General features: G+C 38.5%; 1 protein-coding gene and 2 non-coding genes across 4 annotated transcripts in view; all 3 read left to right on the top strand.

Annotated features, from left to right (window-relative positions):
• Positions 1-22,067, top strand: part of LOC111332589 (uncharacterized) — a 279,730-nt gene that overhangs the window by 195,502 nt on the left and 62,161 nt on the right. The gene's annotated exons all lie outside the window — the stretch shown is intronic.
• Trnaa-ggc (transfer RNA alanine (anticodon GGC)) lies at positions 16,239-16,311 on the top strand. Its single transcript has one exon. It is a non-coding gene; the product is annotated as a tRNA-Ala (tRNA).
• On the top strand, positions 17,593-20,906 carry LOC111332259 (uncharacterized). Its single transcript, XR_015989784.1, has 3 exons — positions 17,593-17,700; positions 17,804-17,822; positions 20,875-20,906. It is a non-coding gene; the product is annotated as an uncharacterized LOC111332259 (transcript).

The raw sequence follows: 22,067 nt of genomic DNA, 5'->3' as shown, positions 1-22,067 counted from the left end.
CTAACGCACTTTTCCATAAGCAGGAGGAACATTCCCAGTAGTAATTTTCCCTTGCCAAAAGCTCACGGCACAGGGTGGGTGTAATTAAACTACACCTAATGTGGGATTGTAATTTACACGTCGAGCAGTCGAGGGCTCGGTGAGTTCTTGCAACCGATTTGCCACATACTGAACAGGGATTTCTAATAACACCTGTTTTCAAATTGAACGTCCCAGTTACATGGATCTTCGTTTACTGTAACTCCTAGCAGCTTTAGATCGCTTTTTCTGGTTATTCCGTCCACGGGCTCTGGAAGGGGCATTATGGTTTTACCTTTAACAACCATCTCAAAGGTTTTCTTCATGTTTAGTGTCATCAGCTTTTTATCCGCCCAACGTTTGATATTTTCTACTTCATAATGTGATAAATCTGTAAGATTAGGGCCAGTTGTGACAGGCACACTTGCTGTAATGTCATCAGCATATTTGATCAGTAGGGTTTGGAGGCTGACCGGTTTAATATCATTCACCATGATAGAGAAAAGTCAGGGTCCAAGCATAGTTCCTTGGGGAACCCCTCTGTTAACGTTGAGAAAAGTGCTAACCACTCCATCAACTACTACTCTCTGTCGGCGATCACACAGGAAGCTTATTATCCAGTTCTTAATGTATGGATTGATGTCATACGACACCAGCTTGCTGAATAGCATGCGATGGGAGACTGAATCAAACGCCTTACTGAAATCGAATGAGAAGGCTCTTATAAAAGCCGCATCTCGGTCTGGTCGCTCAAGCCAAAAGTGTTGGCACTTAATAAGGGCCATAGTTGTGTTGTGCCTCTTCTTATATGCGAATTGGTCAGGTCCGATCGCAGACTTGAGAATAGGAGATACTTCTTGTTTACAGACGAGACGCTCAAAAATTCTCATTATGATGTTGGTTAATGAGATCAGTCTAAGCTGATTGCAGTCAGTCAGAGGGGATACCTTAGGGATGGGTGAGACGTTTGCTAATCTCCACAGAGATGGGACGGTTTGATGCCTAAGCGAGCAGTTGAAAATTTTGGTAATCACGGGTGCAAGATGGTGAGAGAAATCGCGCCAAAACCATTAGGGAAGCTCATCAGGCCCCGAGGCGGTTCGTTTCAGGTGCGATAATAAGTTTCGTACATCACATTCGTTCACAGTCGGCAAACGGGTTCCTGCTGGTATGTGCAGACGCGTTGGAGCCTCATATTCATCGTCAGTGTTGATGGTCTGGAAATATGTGTTGATGATATCAGGTGAAATCACCGAGCTAACAAGGGTGCCTTATGTCTTTCTGCCAGTTATTCTATTGGCTGTGTCCCACCATCCTTTAGAGCCGCGGTTATGTTTTAATCGCTCGTTGTCCGCAGCGTTTACTTGGTGCGTGCGAATGAGTGCGTTGATTTTCTCTTGACGAATAATTTTCTCTACTTGGTTACCCCGATGTGCTGTTTTGTTTCTGACTTTGCACAGCTGCTTTACCAGGTGGGACATGTAAAGCGGGTCCCTGGACGATACTCTAGCCTGAACGAATGGAAAACTCTCATTGAACATCGACCATAGGCTTGTATTAAGTAGTTTCACGCTTTTTTCAGGATTATCTAGGTTGTTGATAGAATTTCAATCGAAAGCACTAAGCTTAGTCTCCATAGCAATTTTGCGGTGGTCTCTTGTTTCGCGGAAACTGACATATTTCCGTTGAGGTTTAGCCGGGATAGAGGGTAGTACAGTGACAGCCAAATGATCAGATGTCACCAGACCCTTATGCACCTTACCGGGTTTCCAAAGCAGTGGACAGTTAGTCAGAAAAACATTAAGTATTTTTTCCCGCCTAGTAGGAACTTTAACCATTTGATGCAGACCATGTTGTTGCGTAAGATCTTTTATTTCCAACTGATTTATGTCACCTGCAATTACGATCTTGGCGTTCGGATCATCGTGCAGGATTTGATCAGAGGTTTCAGAGGGGAAATTCAGTAGATCAGCTGGTTCGTAGATGGGGTCAGGCGGATGGTAAACACTGGCAGCGAAAAACTCGGAATTTGGAGTTCTTATTTTGCACCAAAGAGTCTCGAACTCAAACTGTCCATTGGCGTTGATTACTTTTATTTTCCAGTCCTTCCTACAGATGAAAGCAACCCCTCCACCTGCAAGTATTCCATTCCGGTCTTTTCTAACCATCACATAGCCATCAGGGCAGATCAAGTGGGACAAGATTTTCTTGTTTAGCCAAGATTCCGAAACAAAACAAAGGTCAATATTATTGCTGCTAAGTTCAGCATACAAGGTTGGAGCAGCATCAGCTTTCACTAGAGAGCGAGCATTTATAACCATACATTTTGGAACAACTTTAGGAGCGGTAGGAGTCCTTTCAATTTTCACTGAAATAAGCGATCGGGATAAATTTGTCGATTGATTTCGCATTGTCGTGTAACGCTTGTTGACGTTGCGTGACGGACGACGCGAAACAACAGTAGGGATATTTGAGAGCGAAATATTCCGCTTTTCCTTGACCCACTTGCCAGCCCTACAACCCCGATAAGTCGTTCTTATGTGCATGTGATTTAAGGTAGGACGAAACTGTAGTGTAGATGTTGTATTTGGACGTAACAGGTACAGCTCATCTCGGGGAATAAACGTAGCGACGGGTCGAGATGTCGCAAGTAAAATTAGCATAATCAACATAACGTAAGTTGCCAACATTGTGTTCAAAAGTTCCAGAAAACTGTGGAACTGTTGCTTAATTTTGACTGTCGGGGCCCTGACATTGTGAAGTAGCGGTATTGGGGCCAGGATTGATTTCGACATCCATTGCCACAGTTAGATCCACTGCAAAGGGACAAAATAGGCTGACATATCCGTGCTTAGTCCAAACACTGACTGGGCGAGATGAGAAGCTTGAGTTTCGTAGCGTGTACGACAGAACATGGCTGACTTTAACCCTACTATGCGCTGAATAGCCTCTTAAATTGTAGAAGAACGGGGTATTTCGAGTTAGTTCGAAAGCCCCAGCTAGAAAGGCAATAAAAATTGCCGCCTTTCGTAACATGGCTGCCATATTGGGCGCTAATTACATGCTTGGATGATTCCTATTGAGTCAGCGTTTTCAGTTGTTCCTTTTTGTCTTCTTAACTGATAAAGACCCTCTTTAATTGCTAAATATTACTTAGTTTGTAGGTAAATAGTTATAGCATAACTCTGACTTTCCTAGTTGTTATGATTGATCCATGGCCCCCGGAGGTAGTGAAAATAGACGAGCTTCCCTTTGAAACAAAAGACGATTCAATTACCCTTTAAGTGGAAGGGGCCAGGAGGTAATGGAAAAGTTATCACCCAGTACACTGCCTACCAAAGGACAGTGACCGATGGGAAGGTGGGAGACTGGAAAGGAATAGGAAAAAGTCACAAATGTTAACGACACACAATTGGCAGTTAAGCTAAAGAAAGGAGAGGTGTATGAATTCTCTATTACTGCTACTAACGTCTTTTGGTGTGAGCTTGAAACAAGATGCCTCAAAGATGAAGACAGTTAAATCCATAGTTAAACTTCCAAGTTATTAACATTCATTAGTATATACTAAAACAGTGGATAGCGTTGAAGGCGCGCTCTGATTGGCCAGTCAAACTCCGAATATCCTTTGCTATTTACCTCCGAGCAACTCGGGAAAAAATGGAAAAAATGCCAGTTTGCATGCGTGACAAGCGAATAAATCACTCAAATAAAGACGAAGCAGTCCCTGAAAACACAGAGAAAGCGACTAAATTTGGTTTGGCCGTGTTTAAAGGTAATAGTAACCGGGAGTTTATCAATAAAAACCAATGAAAAAGATTTTGTTTACAAATGCAAATTAATCCTGCGTAACCTCACTTGTTGACTTGAAAATCAAAGTTGAATGGTATTTTTTACAGAATGGTTTCAAATACAGAAAGAGTTTGCAACACCATTTGAAGAAATGTCGCCACCAGAGCTAAACAAATATCTTCGGAAATTTTATCTGTCAGCGAAAAAACGTGACGGCAGTTTTTACAACAAAAAATCACTTACGCGATCCGAGCCGCGTTGGATCGTTACTTGCGGGAAAATGTTGGAATCGTTGCTGGAATGTATGAATTGAAATCAGTTTTGGTGGTGTATATTATCTCACTGTTTTAGTATATACTAAAACAATTGTTCACCTCAGTGTCGGTGGTTGGCGGTGGATATTTACCGAGCCGCGAAGCGGCTCGGTAAATATCCACCACTAACCACCTCCACTTCGGGGAATAGTTGTTATTTATCCTTGTCAATATCCTTTTGTTGTTATTTAGGTTTAGCGGTAAGTGAGATTATTAGGCTCAAAACTTGTTGAAACACTGACATAGAAAACGTTGCCATAATTTAATGAACACCGGGTCACTGACGTAATAGTTCTAAATCTATCCATTAGACATGTCAGTGGCTTTTGCAGGGTTTGCAAGGAGTAGTTGATTATAAAAAAAAAAACCAACGTTTAAATGTTCGTTCTATTTTAAAGGGATTCCGGCAGCAATTGAAATATATTACCGCCGCCCAGTTAGCCCAATGGAGAGTGCGCTGGACTGTTGTGCGGGAGGTCGAGGATTCGAGTCCCGGCCGTGCAAACACTCTAGGTCTCAAAATCATTGAGAAGAACTTGCGACGTTTCTATAACATCAAGAAGTGGTTAGATATTCTAGTCTTCTCGGATAGAGACGAATAAATGGAGGTCCTGTCTCTTGCAGGGTTGGGGTAAGAGACGTTAATTTCCTACACATGAGATTACTGTGTGATGGATGTCCTCTCCTGGGGTGGAATGGGTGAGAAGGTGGACTAGCTCGAATGTTTCGTATGTTCCCTTCCAGTCCTTCCCCACTGCAAATTAATGCAGTGAAAATGGAATAAATTAAATCAAATTAAATTAAATTTCAATTAAATTAAATTAAATTTAGATTAAGTTAGATTAAATTAATTAATATATGGCCTGCCTAGTGAAACAACAGAAGATGCAATTACTCGGGGGTGGAATGAGCCGAAAGATAATGGAAAAAAAATAACGTAATACGCTGTTTACCAGAGAACAAAGACCAGGAGAGTGGTCAATAATAAGGGAAATATCAGATGTCAAAGTCAGAGAATTCAAAGTAAAGCTGGAAAGAGGAAAAGTGTATCAACTTGCAGTAACTGCGACGAATGAAGTTGGTGAAAGCCTAATATCAGATGAAAGTAACATCACGCAAGTCAAGGCAGTAGGAAATATGTTTTAGATTAATTTTTTTCCCGTCAACGATTGAAGTCCTCCTTTTGCTTAATTTTGGTTACCTCTTTCTCTACAACGTAGAGTTTTTATAGCCTGTGTTTGGGTGTGTGTGTGTGTGTGTGCCTGTGTGTACGTGTGTGTGTGTGTGTGTGTGCGTGTGAGTGTGTGTGCATGTGTGTGTGCGTGTGCGTGTGTGCGTGTGTGCGTGTGTGTGTGCGTGTGAGGCTTGTTTCCCTCAAAGTATATATTAATAAGAAAGATATCACTGACTGGTTGATTAACATAGAGAATATGACATTGTTGAGTATAAACAGGAATGCATTGAGTCAAGGCTAGACCTTTCTCGATTATGCTAGTAAAACTAGCATTTAATGCTACAAGAAATTCTCGCATAAAGCCAAAAAATGCTAAAATAATGCCTGATTTCTTTAAAAAATGCCACTTGAATTCCAAAAAATGCTTTGTTTTATTTCAAACAAAACGTAAAAACTCTTACATTATATGCTCATATCAACAACAGCTGATACTTAATAATTATTTTTTTATAAAACGGGGTCAGAATTAAAACTTTTCCTGCCAATAGCCACTAAACAGTGATATTTGAAGCACTACCATGCGCTGGGTACACACAACCTAGACTAGCACAATTCTGTTCGACTCCTAACTCATATAAAACGTTTATGTTTCAGTATACTGTAAGCAGTTGCGAGCGCTTATCGCTTGTTGTATTGTGCCATCACATTGGCTTGAATCTAATCGACGAGAGCACAATCTTACTGCTCGTTGAATAAGGCTTTCAGGATTGAAAACACCCTTTCTGCGGCTGCAGAAGAGGGACTGTATGAGTAGAACTCTCCGTTAGTTTTAGTACGTCATGTAACAGAAACAGACAATCTACACACAAAAGTAAGACAACACAAGTACACAATACGTATGATGCACGATCCTCGCAGTAGATAGCGCTATTTATGCGATAGCGAAAATCAGGCCTGAAAAAAATCAGGCTCGTATGGGATTCGAACCACTGACCTCTGCTATACTAGTGCAGCGCTCTACCAATTGAGCTAACAAGCCAACTGGGAGCAGGCCGTTAAGTTGATTCGTAATAAACCCGTGATTTATTTTTCTTAATAAACCCGTGATTTATTTTTCTTAATAAACCCGTGATTTATTTTTCTTAATAAACCTGTGATTTATTTTTCTTAATAAACCCGTGATTTATTTTTCTTAATAAACCCGTGATTTATTTTTCTTAATAAACCCGTGATTTAAGCTGATTCGTAATAAACCCGTGATTTATCATCACGGGTTTATTACGAAGCAACTTAAAAAATTGAATGTCGCCAGTTAAATGTCGTAGTAAATAAGCGTCGCAGCCTGTGGTAGTATTAATGAAGTCAACTTAATCCGCAAGCATTGACTAAGAAATGTTTGATACAATGAATATATGAACTTCATATATTCATTGTATCTGATTTATCATCACGGGTTTACTACGAATCAACTTAACGGCCTGCTCCCAGTTGGCTTGTTAGCTCAATTGGTAGAGCGCTGCACTAGTATCGCAGAGGTCAGTGGTTCGAATCTCGTACAGGCCTGATTTTTTTCAGGTCTGATTTTCGCTATTGCATAAATAGCGCTCTCTACTGCGAGGATCGTGCATCATAGGTATCTATAACCGCAGTTCAAAATATATGGACCTCATATATTCATCATATACAAAGATGTTTTATTCCACCAAAAACAAATGTATCACAAGATGAAAACCATACGAAGTGACAAACATCAACTTGGAAGTTATGAGCTGAACAAAGTGTCATTGAGCTGCTTTGATGATAAAAGATCTATTCTAGAAGATGGAATAACCAGTTACGCATATGGACATTATTAAACTTTGAATTTTTCTTTTACTTGTTGTTCGATTCTTTCTCTCTTTAATTTGTCGTTCGATTCTTTCATTTAACGAAATAAAATCTTTAATGATTATATAGAATGAAAATTATAAATACATCGATAGAAAATATCAAAACATTTGATTCAAAGGATTTTTATGGTATCAAAGGAAATAAAGAACGAATGATGATTGTGTTGGATTTGTAAATCTTTCTTTTGCTGAAAAAGTCATGAATAAAGTTGAAAAAGAAATACAACAGATAGTTTTTAAAATTAACAAAGATACGGAAAACAAAAAAGAAGTTTTCCATTATCTATCATAACTAAAACATATATATAGATTTCTTCTCGTTGAAAATAAATCTTGTAAAGAACCTGAGTTCACGAGGTACTCTGAATTAATTGAAAATAAAAAATAAGAATAAAAATAAAAATAAATATAGTTAAAGAAAAAAAAAATATGGTTTATATATATAAGAAAAGAAAAGGAAGTTTGCAGTGTTTTAAGATATCTGAAAATTGTTTTGTATTGGATATTTATGATGCGAGTGACCATTTAAATTATAAAGCTATGATGATATTGAAGAACGACAAAGAATTTCATTGTGTAAGCCTATTTGATGGATATTTTCGTTTTCAAGTTAATGAAAGAAAAGGTTTTTATGGCGCTTCTCATCATGAAAGTGATGAATACACAGCTAATTTTATCAAAATATATGGTCATGTTGATGATAAAGGAGAACTACAAATTGGTTCTGATCAAATTGAAGAAAAACCTTGGTTTGAATTAGTTCCAGTCAGACTGGATAATCTGAATTGAAAAAAAAAATAAAAATAGTTAAAGAAAAAATAGTTACTTTATATATATAGATGACTGATTTTGACGATCGCCTTAATCTTGATGATTATCTTGATTTTTTAAACAGTGATAGAAAGCTTAGATGTTGGGAAGAAATTTTTTAACAGTTCGTTATGATGAACCAAATGGGATAACTTATCTTGCAATAATTATTAAACAAGGACCCTGACTATAAAAGGACTTTTGCCCTGGGCAAGCGGTCAGTCATTTTACCCCTGACACCGAACTGTCGACATCAACCAGTCCGTGACCGTGCGATATCGGCAAAACTATTGTAACCGAAAGGTCACTTGCAGCCAGTGCATATCTCAAACTTCTACGAATTTTGCCATTTTCGTTTACGGCAAAGAAAAGATGATCGGCTCCACTCAGTTGGCTCCACGGAATGTACACCCGCTTGCGATGTCATTTCTGCAAGGAAGGCAAACGGCCAGAGGGCTAGCGGTGAGGACTAGCTTTTATGACCTTTATTATCTTTCACAAAAATCCTCTTCTCATACCGGTTTTGTATTGTTGTAATAAAGTGGTTAGTGTCTTCGACGTTTTGTCTACGGGATTTCATGTGACACTTATACAAGAACTCCTCTGCAATTAAACAAGAGATCATGTTGGATAGAATTTTTATTTGAATCGCGCGCCATTTCTCCAACGGAATATGTGGTGTTGAAATACGAATCCCGTGGGTGTTCATATAAATAATTTCGGTCACGGATTGGAAACATGTCTGGTTGACTGAAATCAGATGGAAAACAAATTATCATCGGCTATATTGCCTGAACGGGCCTCAAGAACTATTGAAAACCTTGACCTTTTCATAAGTAGCTAGTGAAATAGGCTTCTCGTTGCAACGCGCGTCTAAAATGTTCAGGCAAAAAATATCCTACATAGTGCCGTGTCAAAATACTTAGAAAACTATGTTCCTTTCAAAGGGACCTATTCTCGAACTTCGCTCTATTTTTTTTTCCTTTTTGAGGCTTTTTCTCCCCATAACTCAAAACGTGCGATAAAACATTGGACCCGTTTATGTCGGTTTAGGTGGCCGCGTCGCTGGCGAGATGAGAAGCCTGAGCGAACGAGCAAGATGTAAACAAAGAGGAGTGACTTTCACTTACCATACCTCTTTGTTCAGACCATTCGAATAAGTCTAAGAGTCGTTCCATCAAAATAACATTTGCCATCGGTGTTCGACTCGCTAAATGAAGGCGTTCCTTCAACCGCTGAATTCTTGTCTTCACGCTTTCCATTCGCCCTTCCATTCCGGGTTCGACCGCCAGCTCCAGTGTATAACGGACTCGTAGACCTCGCGCCGCTATTTTGGCTTTTTTTGATGGAAAATCCGCCATGGCAAAATAAAATGCAATTTTAAAGCTAAAGACTAGTTAGTGCGCGACTGTAGCAACCGTAAAATGGATCAATTCGAAGTGGAAGATGAGTTATGTCGCAACATACACGTACACACATTTACATACATGTACATAAATTTACATATATGTACATGAAAACCACTCTCTCTGAGCATGTCACAGTACTGAGATCCTCTAGTCAATGATATCGACGGCTCAAGAAGTTGAGGCAAACGGAGGGGAGTCAGAGGGCCAGTACGACCATCTCGCGATAGGAGGAGCCGTTAGGAGCGCGAAATTCAAATTGCGATAGCCTAATTTTTTGAGTTTTGCAAATGAAGATCAGTATTTCTCCATTCGTCCCTTTTTAATCGTCAATAAAAACATTTTCAAGTGGAAATCAATTGAAACAAGACAAGGATATCGGTCTTCGTGTACAAATCTCTTTTTCCCCCTTCACCTTCCATTAGTCAGCCATCTTCGATTAGCCATGGAAGCAAAGATTGCGTTACAAGACGGGGGAGGAGCTATCCCTTTTATAGTCAGGGTCCTTGTTTAATCTTAATGTGAAAGACAAAGAGATCGTTACATTTGGTAAATATAAAGAGAGTAAAATAATGTTAAAAGTAGTGAAAAGATTGAAATCAGAAGAATTTGAAAAATTTGTTGTTTTAAATGTTAGATTTAAAGATTATTTAAGTCAAGATCGTGTGTTTACCAAATACGAAATATATGAATATGAAGACTATGATTATGTCATAACTCGTAGTCAATATATGGTTTCTTCATTCATTGCATCCTGTCTGATAGCTTTAAAACTAAAGGAAGAAGATTAAATAAGTATTTGATATATGAGTGAATATAATCTAATGATGGCTTTATTCGAGTATTACAAAACTAACCCATACGTTCTCACTGTTCATACTTTCGGTGAACCTCTAGGTCCCAATAAAAAAAATGCAAAAAGTGTACCATAAAGGAATCACTGATCTTATAATTATTATAAAAAATGAAAAGGTCATTTATTTTGAATTAAAGAAGCCGGGACGATAAATTGTATTGAGGTCAGAACAAGAATTATTCAGGCAACGTGTTGAAAAAGATGGTAATTATCTTGTCAGCAATGGTTTCAACCATATAACTGACTTTATTGATGACCACATATTGAAAATTAAATTTCAATCCGATGATGAGAATTCACAATTGTAGAACACTTTCACTGAAAAAGTTTACAAAAATTTTCACAATTGTGAAACTTTACACTAAAAAAGTCCACAAAAGAGTTTCACAATAGTGAAATCATAGTGAGCATCTGATTGGTTGACAATATCACATGACCATCACATGTTTGGTTACCATGGAAATGAAATTTAAAATAGCTTGTAAATCTTTGAGAGGAACCCAGCCGTTGAAATCATCATCATAACCCTTCCATTTAACCAGAGCTCGTTTATTCTTATAATCTCTCTTTATTACTTTATCAATTCTGAATATTTCTTGTTTAGCTCTTGATAATTCAGGCTCATAAAAACGTCCTCTAGTTTCTTCGTTGTTTAAATCTCGTAATCGATAGGTGATTGGATTCGTGTATTGTATTTTATCAATAGTGAATATCTCTTCTGTCCAAATTGGAGTATAGCCTTTATCAAACAACTGTCTTTTGTATTTTGATATTCGAACCTTATCACCGATATTTGTTTTGATGCATGAACATCCCCATACAGATTGCAATAGACTATTCCTTCATTTGACTTTTTGGAGGCTTCGATAGGCGTCATTTTTATTGAATTGTGTTTGGTATTATTGTACTGACTCAGTATTTTTGGTAAAATGTCGAGATATTGGGTATTTCCTTGGACGGTAAACTGTTTCCACATCTTGTTTTTTATTGTACGATTCCAACGTTCAACAACAGATGATTCCTCTTCATTTTCAGTTGAATATAAGTTGACATTATTTTTATTCAACAATTCTTCAACGTGTTTATTTTAAAATTCTTTACCTTTGTCAGTCTATAAGAACTCTGGCTTTCTTCCTTCTTTGAAGATGTTATTGAAAGCTTGGTTTATGAACTCACCTTTTTTGTCTTTCAAAGGCTCAATCCAACCGTATTTACTGAATACATCAATTACATAAGAAGATATCGATAGCCTTTGTTCCACTTGCTGAATTTCTGCATTTCAACCAAATCTGGAGCCCATATTTCATCAATATGATCTACAATTATACGCTGCCGAGTAAAGTTATGCTTGATGGGTTTGTGTAATTCATCCGATAATTTTAATTGCCAGTTTTCTTCACTCAATGGCTTTTTCCGTTTTTTGACTTCCTTTGTTTTACACTAAGGCCTAATTTCCGTTTGGTATTGATCAAGAATCGAGCTGTTTGTCCCCATTTTGGCATCTCTCCATAAGGTACCACATCTAATGATTTAACCATCTGCCGATCACAGTCACCTTTGTTTTTACCCATGTCCTAACAGATATCATGACGCGCAGCTATTTCATCTACTTGATTATAAGGCTTGACATGCCATTTTGTTACCTCAAAAGTGTTCTTATCATATTCTAACTTGTGAAGGTGTAGTCTGATCGTCCGGGTGAGTGTAGTCCTGAGAAGGACTGTTGTCGGTGGCAGTGACTGACGTTTCGACAACCTGTGCGGAAGTCATCATCAGAGTCAAGTGAATGATTGTTGTCAGTAGAATGTTCTTATTCCAGTTCGTGTGAAATGATCGGTTGGTTTTGCCGTGATGTTATTGGCTGTAAGACTCAAGTGACGTAAGTCGGTCGTGATTGGTCTGTTTCGGTCTGTCGGTAAAGTTAGGTTGTTCTTTTTCGGTCGTTTGTGATGTTTATGTCGTGAATGAGTCGTTTGTATGGGGCGGGTAGTTGTTGACATCTGTTTAGGGGAGTCCGTTCTAAGTTAGTAAACCAGCTTTCCAGAGTCAGTCGTTGAAAATAGTCAGTGCTGTAGGTTAGGCATTGCGCAGAGTCCCAGTCAATGTTGTGGTTGGTAAGTCGATAGTGTTCAGCAATGTGATTGCTGACATCACCTTTCCTCGTCGCCCGTCTGTGTTCAGTCAGTCTTGTTGTGAGGTTTCTGCCAGTCTCACCGATGTAGGAGGCTTGGCAGTCAGAACAATTGATCTTATAAATCGTTCCCTGTCTGTTCCTCGGTTCGTCTTTGTCTTTAACGTTGGTTAGTAACTGACGTAGTGTGGTGATGGGTTTGTGAGCGACGCGGATATTGAAGGGTAGTAAGATGCGCGAGATGTTTTCAGACATGCCTTTTATGTACGGTATGGTTGCTGTAGTCGTAGGGGTTGCGGTGTCGTTTGTTTCGGTAGTGGTAGTGGTTCGGTGAGTGTTTCGTCGGATGAAGTCGTTGTTGTAGTTGTTCTTCGTAAAAACACGGTGAAGGTATTTGTTCTCGTCGGATAAGCTGTCTGTCGAGTCACATACTAGTTGTGCGCGTCGTGTTAGAGTTCTGATAGTTGTGGCTTTGTGTGATGTAGGGTTGAAGGATGACTCGTCTAGTAATCTGTCGGTGTGTGTCGGTTTCCTGTAAACTGTCGTTCGTAATGAGTTGTCGTTGTGGCATACCAGGCAGTCTAGAAAAGGAAGTTTGCCATTTTCTTCGACTTCTCTGGTAAACTGTATGTCAGTGTTTTGTTCGTTAAGGTGGTTGTGGAATGCGTCAATTTCGTCGTGTCGAACGGCGGTGAATGTGTCGTCAACGTAATGTGTCGTAAAGTTTCGTCATATTCTAACTGTTTGTTAAGTGGATTATAAGGACCCATGTAATTATATGACCAAGGCGTCCATCCACCTTTCGGTTTTGGTAGCTTACCGATTAATTTATGGATGTCAACAGCACAGTCTTTGTAAAGTGGATTAGTTGGAGCGTAAACACCTTTAGGTGAATAAATGTCTATTGTAATATATCAATTCTACTATTGATATAGTACAATTTTTACTGCATTTAGAGGTTGTTTAATGATGCTAGAGGGTTGTTTTGGAGAAGATTTGTCTCACATGGAAAACAGAAAATCTCCTCCACCCCATGCACATATTTGTGAGTACCCTATTTCACAAGTCCCACAAGAGAAAGATGATTCAAGAGTATATATTAATAGAGTATACTAATTGACACTGAACTAATAATTGGATGGTAACAAATGATCATATTAATAATGATAATAATAATGATAACAATGATGACAATAATAATGATAATTTACCTGTGCTTGCTCAAGAACCTAACTGATCGTCTACCGGTGTATCTTCTGGGCTCCAATAATGATTAACCTATGCTTCTTTTAATTTCGCGTGCTAATCATAGTATCATTTTCTTATTTCATTACAATTCAAGTTTTTGGATATTTTTGTTTCATACGACAAGGCATTGCACGTTGTAAAATATTCCGCCATTCCGCCATTCCGCCATTCCACCATTCTATTATTCCACCATTCCCCCAATCTACCTTTCCATCATCCCGTCGAATAGAGTTACGCTGCTAAACTTCGGACCCTACTCGCTTCGCAAATATAGCGGATTTTAGTCGCTTATCCAAAAAAACTAAATTTTCTCTTTAAATAGTTAAAATTTTCTTCAAAGTTTCCAAGTTGAGCTAATCAAACCGATTTAGATATTCATGCAAAGAAAATTGTCATTACTTTAATTACGTGCCGGAGACGCCACTGCGAAATTCAATATTTTGAGATATTCATCAACTTTAAAATAACCGAACTAACCAATAACTGAAAAAACTCTACCTTCGAATCTACTGTTCGCCGATTCAAAGGATAAAATTTTCTCTTAAGTTTTCGTGATGCACTGATTACGCCTTTTAAGATATTTCTTTAAGGAAAAACTTTGTTTTTTCACACTCCATCCTGAAATAATTATGAGATATTACTCATCTTCTGCAGTACTCTGAAACGAACATTCAGTAGCATTGTAAAACATCGGGTCAAAATTGGGCTAAGATCGGAATTCTGTTGTTACTGTCCCTAACTCACTCATTTCTACGATTTCTGTGGCCTCACCTCCTATAGGAGGCAATAGCCACACAAATTGTAAAACGTCTCGGAATACTGAGTTAACGCGTGGATTCAGGTGATACAGTATACAATTAGAATACCTTACCTTACCGTAACTGCGGGTTTATGTTATTAAGCTATTATTTCAATTGTGATTTTTGAAGCTGTTGGGGAAGACCAAGATATCATTTTGAGACAAAACAACTTGTATACTGGATCAATTACAATTCAAGACTTCTTGGGTCTTCGATCTTGTTTCTATTTTTGCATGGCTTCTCTTTTGTGACGTCTATTTACCTCAATCCAATTGTTTTTTACTCTGAAACGCTTTGTTGTTGGCCCATTACAAAAGTAATACATATATTATTCAATGTTTTATTTTTACTTTGATGATGAAATGAAGTAAGAAAGTTACATTTTTTTTCTCGCTAATGGTTGAATGAGTTGTGAAACATGTGACTAACGCCGTGGGTCACTTCGCCTCATTTTATTGGTTTATTCTTGCAGAGCTACCAAAGATAAGTCTGTTTCCAGTGGTGGGAAGTTACCGAGAGGGATCCTTTGTTAATATCAGCTGTACAGCATCCGAGATTCCAGAGCCAGATGTTATATGGACCAAAGAGGGTACAGTGATAATTTCAAGAAAGGGAACGGCATTTCTGATCTTCAACAGTATAAGAAGAACAGATGATTGATGGTATTTATGCAGAGCAAACAACACAGCTGGTTCCATAACAAATCAAACAACACTCGTCCTTTACCGTGAGTACTAATACTAATACGGTATTTATATAGCGCCATTTCTATCACTATCCAATAGCGCTGTACAGTAGTTTTATAAATCGCACCGATAAAGTTATACAACCATAAAAATAGATGTATGAGCCTCTTTTTATCAGTAAATAAGAAAAAAAGGCGCTGAGTGCATTGTTGAGTTGTAGAGGCACACGGGATCTTTTTTAGTTAACGAGAGAAGTGCTAGAGAAGCACGAACCCTAGGCGACTACTTCTCGCACTTCTCGAGTGTTTTTAAAAGATATCAAGTGCTTCTGCAGAGCACGAAGAACAAGTTTTTTATTTCCTTATGAAATAGTAACTAACAAACTCGCTTGTGAACAAAACTTGATAAATGAACCTGGATTATTTTTTATATATCTTTTGTGCTTGGAGGCACGTTCATGTTTATTTGTACCAACAGCGAGTGGATATTACAGCCGCTGAACATGCCGCCGAGCATTTCGTTGCGACCGTCACCAATATCCTGAAAACTTCAAACCATTCAAAAGATTAACACTGAGGATACAACTTTCGTTTAGGCTATTACCTCAGAACAATTCCATCACTTCCCAACTTTACTATCGAGCTAGACGTGATGCTTTACCCTATATCGGCAAAAAACTGGTAAACGGTCATTTCGCCTATGAATCATTTCGGCCACAACTAGTCCGCAAACGTCTTAAATCGTTTCGCCAACGTCTTCGGTCAGTTCGCTGACATCTCATAGGTCGGTTCACTAACATATTAAAAAATGAACTTTTGAAGATACGAAAATCATATATGCATATGAGAACGATCTTCGCAGTGAGCAGTACTATTTAAGCAATAGTAAAATTAAGACCTGAAAAAAAAATAGGAAGTTCAAGCCAACTGGTCATAATAGTGATTCTTGATAAACCCGTAAGATGATGAGTCAAATGCTAAGAATATATGAGAAATCATATATTGAACTGTGCGGGTTACAGAAACGCATATAAGAACGATCTTCGCAGTGAGCAGCACTATTTAAGCAATAGTGAAATTAAAGAATTACGAATCACCATCATGACCAGCTTCGAGTTAGCCTGTTAGCTCAGTTGGTAGAGCACTGCACTGGCATCGCAGAGGTCATGGGTTCGAATCCCGTACAGGCTTGAATTTTTTTCAGGTCTTAGTTTCGCTATTGCTTAAATAGTGCTGCTTACTGCGAAGATCGTTCTCATATGCCTTTCTGTAACCGCAGTTCAATATATGATTTCTCATTTATTCTTAGCAAAATCGTATATGTTTACTGCGGTTTGATGAAATGCATGAAAGCAATCCTCGCAGTAAAAAAAAGCCTACTTATGTAGTAGTGAAAATAAGGTCCATGACCTCTGCGATACCGGTGTGCGATTTGTTTTAGCCATCTAGTCAGTTATTACACGAGGGTAGGGTTTTCTCGACTATTCCCCGAGCGAAATAAAGCAAAATTAATGCAATTTATTGATTAGTCAGGTAACATTGTAACTCAAAAGGTTTAAAAGAAGAGTCACTTGTCACAAAAAATGACTCATAGGGATTAAAACAACCATTAGGTGTAGTATAGCGAAAGGCGCAATTAAAAGCTTGATATCTGCAAAACCTTGTATATCTTCTCAGGCTCGGCCATATAATCCCACTAGGTCTGAGAAATTGTTCATACTAATGCTTTACGTTATCTATTCATCATTTTCTGATTTTTCAATAGGATTTCAAAATGATACGATAATCTCGCGTTTTCCTTCACTCTCGGTTGAGAAGCCGAGCCCACCATCCATTATTTCATCAGAAAAAGGCACTCAAACCAGCAGTTCATTAACAGTAAGATGTACTGCACCAGCCGATGATGGAGGGATTCCTATCACAGGATACCGAGTCATCATACTTGAAGGTGACACTGAGATAAACAGTTTTAATATTACTGTTCCTGGTGTAACAAGTTACACTTTTGGGGGTCTGGAGAGAGATACAAACTACGCAGTAAAAGTGTTTGCAAGGAATGCTGTGTTTGAAGGACATCTTGTTGTAATCACTATGAAGACAAAGTTTGAAGGTAAACAATCACAAGCTACTGACGGGAAAATTTGAGTTAAGACACTCTTAAATTAAGCGTGACTTTCTGGTCGTTACGTACTCTTTATTTTTGTCTCGTTCACTTGGGTGTCGCCCAATCTATTCCTCAAATTAGAGCAGCTTCATGATCATTAAAAAATGTGGCTAAATGCGCATTTAATGTCCATCTAATGTCTTCGGACTTTATCGGAGTCTCTTTCCAAAAAAAATAAAACTGTGAGAACAATTTTAATATCACCAACACCTACTTTCGCCGTTTACATCGAAATGCCGACAAACTGGTTTCCATAGGGGAGTTATCTCTCTCTCGATTGAGCTTACAAAATTTTTATTTTTCCTTAACTCGAGAAGACTTCAAGTGTCATGACGTCATTTTCATAGTCATAATTGGACTGCTTTCGTCAGTAGTCCTTCTGTAATTCATTTGCATCGTCTGGTTACTCAAGAAAGGTAAATTTCACCATTCTGCATTTTTGTTTTTAATTCTGGATCAGATATTCAAAACGCCGTCCGATACCTTATCGTTTATCATCCAACCTATTTTGTTTTCTAGGCAGTGGTGGAAAAAAGAGGTATGAACTCTCTAGTTTACTCCCGCATTCAGAATGGGCGTAGACTAAACGAGCCATAACAACAGCAACAGTCATAGAAAACAAGAAGTCCTATGAATGTTACATTTGAGGTTAATTCACAGAAGCGTAGCTGTTATTAATATCGATGGGAACTTTTGGGGAAACATTATGTGATATTTCTTGTCTGGGTTTTCGAGCAAGGGGATTTATGACTCTCATTGGTGCGATTGATTCACAAATTTCGGAGATGTGACCGGTTGACAGTATTACTATTTCAGTGTAATAAAGGTACAACAGCAAAGATGGATAGTATAGCAAGGTTACCGGCACGATAACACTGAACAATATTACGAGTTTGCTTTTGTTTTCAAAAGAATGGCGCAAGATTCCAAGAAATTTCCGAGGAGGAAATACAAAAGTTCGCTGAGAAAGCAGTAAAAAAAATAAATAAATAAAAATAACAAAATACAGTCAAAACTACTAAGACATGAAACAATGTTTGGAAGTCGTGGGTAGAAAGCAAAGGTCTTAACGATGAGATTGTCAAATGCGAAAGTAAAGCACTAGGCGAATGTCTCTCGCGATTCTTTGCCAAAATTCACAAAAGCGATAGCTCCATTCAGTTGAATTAAGCTCAACTATTCCTATTCAGCTCAACCATGCAGCTATTCCAGCCTGCCAAACAGTGGTCCACCACTTCCATGGCTGTCAGGTGACCAAAAATTATGGAGCTAGCGTTTGTTGTTTTTCAACAAAGCAGATGTTAAACACTAAGAGAAGTACGGTGTCTCTCAAGGGCCATCCACCTACAAAAATTTTCATGACTTTATCGCGCGATAAGTTTTGCCAAGTCTATTCATTCCAAAAAATTGCAATCAACATTATCGCGCGATAGAACAACTTATCGCCCGATAGAACACTGTATCGCGCGATAGAACAACTTATCGCGCGATGGAACAACTTATCGCGCGATAGAACACTGTATCGCGCGATAGAACAACTTATCGCGCGATAGAACAACTTATCGCGCGATAGATAATATTATCGTGCGATAATTTTATTTCTAGCTCCCATGGCCCCACGACCATTAGCAAGTGGTCACATCCACTTACGTGAGTAATTGTGCAAGAAAAAAAGACTTTTCTTCTTGATTTTTGAGCAAGAGACGGTAATCTTTGGGTCAAATTAAATTATATTTCTATGCTTTCTACGCCTCATATTCATAAACAATCTTTTCCCTTATACACCTTACATAGTTTAAAAACGTATCCCTACACCTTATATTCATAAACAATCTTTCAAATAAAGAGCAATGAAGTCCCTCTCATATCTTTAACCCCACTTACTAAGATAGCATAGAAATATAATTTAATTTAATCCAAAGATTACCGTCTCTTGCTCAAAAATCTAGAATAAAAGTCTTTATTTCGTGGACAATTAGTCATCTTCGAAACTTAGTCCGCCATCTTGCTATAGATGTGACCACGTGCTAATGGTCGTGGGGCTATGGGAGCTAGTAATAAAATTACCGCGCGATAATATTATCTATCGCGGGATAAGTTGATCTATCGCGCGATAAGTTGTTCTATCGCGCGATAGAACACTCTATCGCGCGATGAGTTGTTCTATCGCGCGATAGAGCACTCTATCGCGTGATAAGTTTTTCTATCGCGCGATAAGTAGTTCTATCGCGCGATAAGTTGTTCTATCGCGCGATAAGTTGTTCTATCGCGCGATAAGTAGTTCTATCGCGCGATAAGTTGTTCTATCGCGCGACAAGTTGTTCTATCGCGCGACAAGTTGTTCTATCGTGCGATAAGTTGTTCTATCGCGCGATAAGTTGTTCTATCGCGCGATAAGTTGTTCTATCGCGCGATAAGTTGTTCTATAGCACGATAAATTGTTCTATCGCGCGATAAGTAGTTCTGTCGCGCGATAAGTTTATCTAGCGCGCGATAATGTTGATTGCAAATTTTTTGAATGAATGGACTTAACAAAACTTATCGTGTGATCATGAGAATTTTTGTAGGTAGATGACCCTTGAGAACCACCGTAGAGAAGCTTCACCGTACCTTATCTTAATATGCAGTTGCACTTCACCGCTGCATTGAAAGCAAAAATTCTTTCATTGAACTAGTTCCTGTTTTTTGCCTTCGAAGATTTGTACTGGTTTCACAAAAAACTGTCAATCATTTTTTTTTTTCATTGCTTTTAAAAAAAACTGTTCCGAACGCAGACGCCTGTGTTTGTTTTTTCAAGAGTAATGAGATGAAGGTCCCTTATGCGATACCGAGAATTTTCCGGCTTCTGTCACAAACAAATAATAGCAAGACCTGTCCGTGGTATTTTGCAATAATACAGGCTCGTAATATTTCAAAATTGTCCAAAATACCACTCACCGCTTCGTTCGTGGTATTTTGGACAATTTTTTCTGGCGGTATTATTGCCAAATACCATTACAAGTCATGCTATGTAGCTACAAATCGCATCTTTTCCCAGCTACAACCAATTGTTTGTTTAAAGAACCAAACAAATGGCAGGAAAATGAAAAACGACTTTAGCAACTTCCAACAAACTAGCTCGCAACTGGATCAACGAAACATTTGTACAGAATCCAAATAATCCTGTTTCTTAGAAACTGAATTTTGCGATTTCAATTGAATGTAATAATATGGTAACTGAACTTCATGTCTTAAAATTTTGATCTGAAATCGTGCTTGTGATTACAAATTAAACTTGTGCTGCACACTTGTTTGATTTTGAAATCAAGTGTATGATTTCAGACCAAATTGTACTCCACTCAGTTCAATTACCATAACACTCCTGAAGACATGAAATAGCACAAAATGTGTTCTTTTGAACAAATTTATAGAGGATGTATTACGAGGAAAATATCGGTTAGTATGAGAAGAGTTTGAAAAAGAATGAAAATAATCATCTTCTGGGTGGGCTATGAACTATTTTTCAAAAATGGGGATAAAGTAACTAAATGATTAAAATCCATTTAAACCTGAACCATGCCCGTGACGCTTTCCTTTATTTTTCATTTAAGGATAAACAGATATGAAAGCGCTTATGAGGTAAGTTTTCTAACGCCAAAAGTATCTAAATCCCATAAACGAAAAAATGGGAAAAAATTATCTCAACCATCTTCAATACATAGAGGATATTACACGGTGGCGAGAAGATATTAGAGAGATTTAGCACTGCCTTTACATATATTAGACGTGAACGCCAACAGTGTCCGCGTGGCCTTGTTTATCCCGCCATTTTTTCACGTTTACCGGTTGCGCTTTGCCGTTTCCGCGTAAAATAAACCTATTTCGCGTTTGCCGTGTACGTAAGATTTTTTCACATTTTCTCTCACAGAATACAAGTTAATTACCGGAAAAGGGGCACCAAAACTTTTCCTTGCAAGTCATACAGGGGCGCCTTCAAATCCAACATGAAGTGAGCTCACGCGAGGCTAAAGCAGTAAGGTTCACGCAATTTTTCGTGAAACGTGAAAGAACAAGCTGACGTTTGCCGTTCCACGTAAACACAGTGGTAAATCTCTCTATTTAATTTATGTTTGAGCGGCAAAATCTCACACCTTATTCGTGCCACCAGGACACAAAATTCATATCTTTGAGCTACTGTATAGTGTTCCTTTTTAATTACCGTATTTACTCGAGTAAGCACCGCCCTCGAATAAGCGCCGCATCTGGGACAAAAAAAGTTAATAGGTGCCGCCCTCGAATAAGCGCCACACCCCCGATGCGGCGCTTATTCGAGGAATTCCGTATAACCAGGAAAACACTCTAAAACAATTTTAACACAGCATCGACAATCTATATTCTTTAAATGTGATGTTATTTAGTTCGAAGTGACTGTATTTCTCTGCTCGGGCGTAAGCTCTCTTTTCAGAATTCTTGCTATGCGAGGCTCTGATGTCAGGGCCGTGAACTTTGCCGGCACAACAACCCAACTTCTCTCTTTCGTTTTCCTGTTACTTGCGCGCACAGCTTGTTTCCTGCTTCTGCTTCGAGAAAGTTCTTTAACAAGTGTGACAGTTCTATCGGAACATGACCAGCAAGAGTTTTCTTTGCGTCCCACTGCGTCGTTACTCGGTACACGCCGACTGCATTAGAATTGTGTTCTTGGGCCTCAGCGCGACTGTCTTTTTCACACTGCAGAACTTGATCGATAACGGAGCTCCAGGTATGCTTGTAAACATTATCCCCTGTGATAACTGTTTGGAAATGT

This window comes from Stylophora pistillata, chromosome 7 (assembly GCF_964205215.1).
Source record: "Stylophora pistillata chromosome 7, jaStyPist1.2, whole genome shotgun sequence".
Taxonomy (NCBI): domain Eukaryota; kingdom Metazoa; phylum Cnidaria; class Anthozoa; order Scleractinia; family Pocilloporidae; genus Stylophora; species Stylophora pistillata.
The sequence above is the reverse complement of the archived record's forward strand: the minus strand, read 5'-3'. Positions and strand labels throughout refer to the sequence as shown.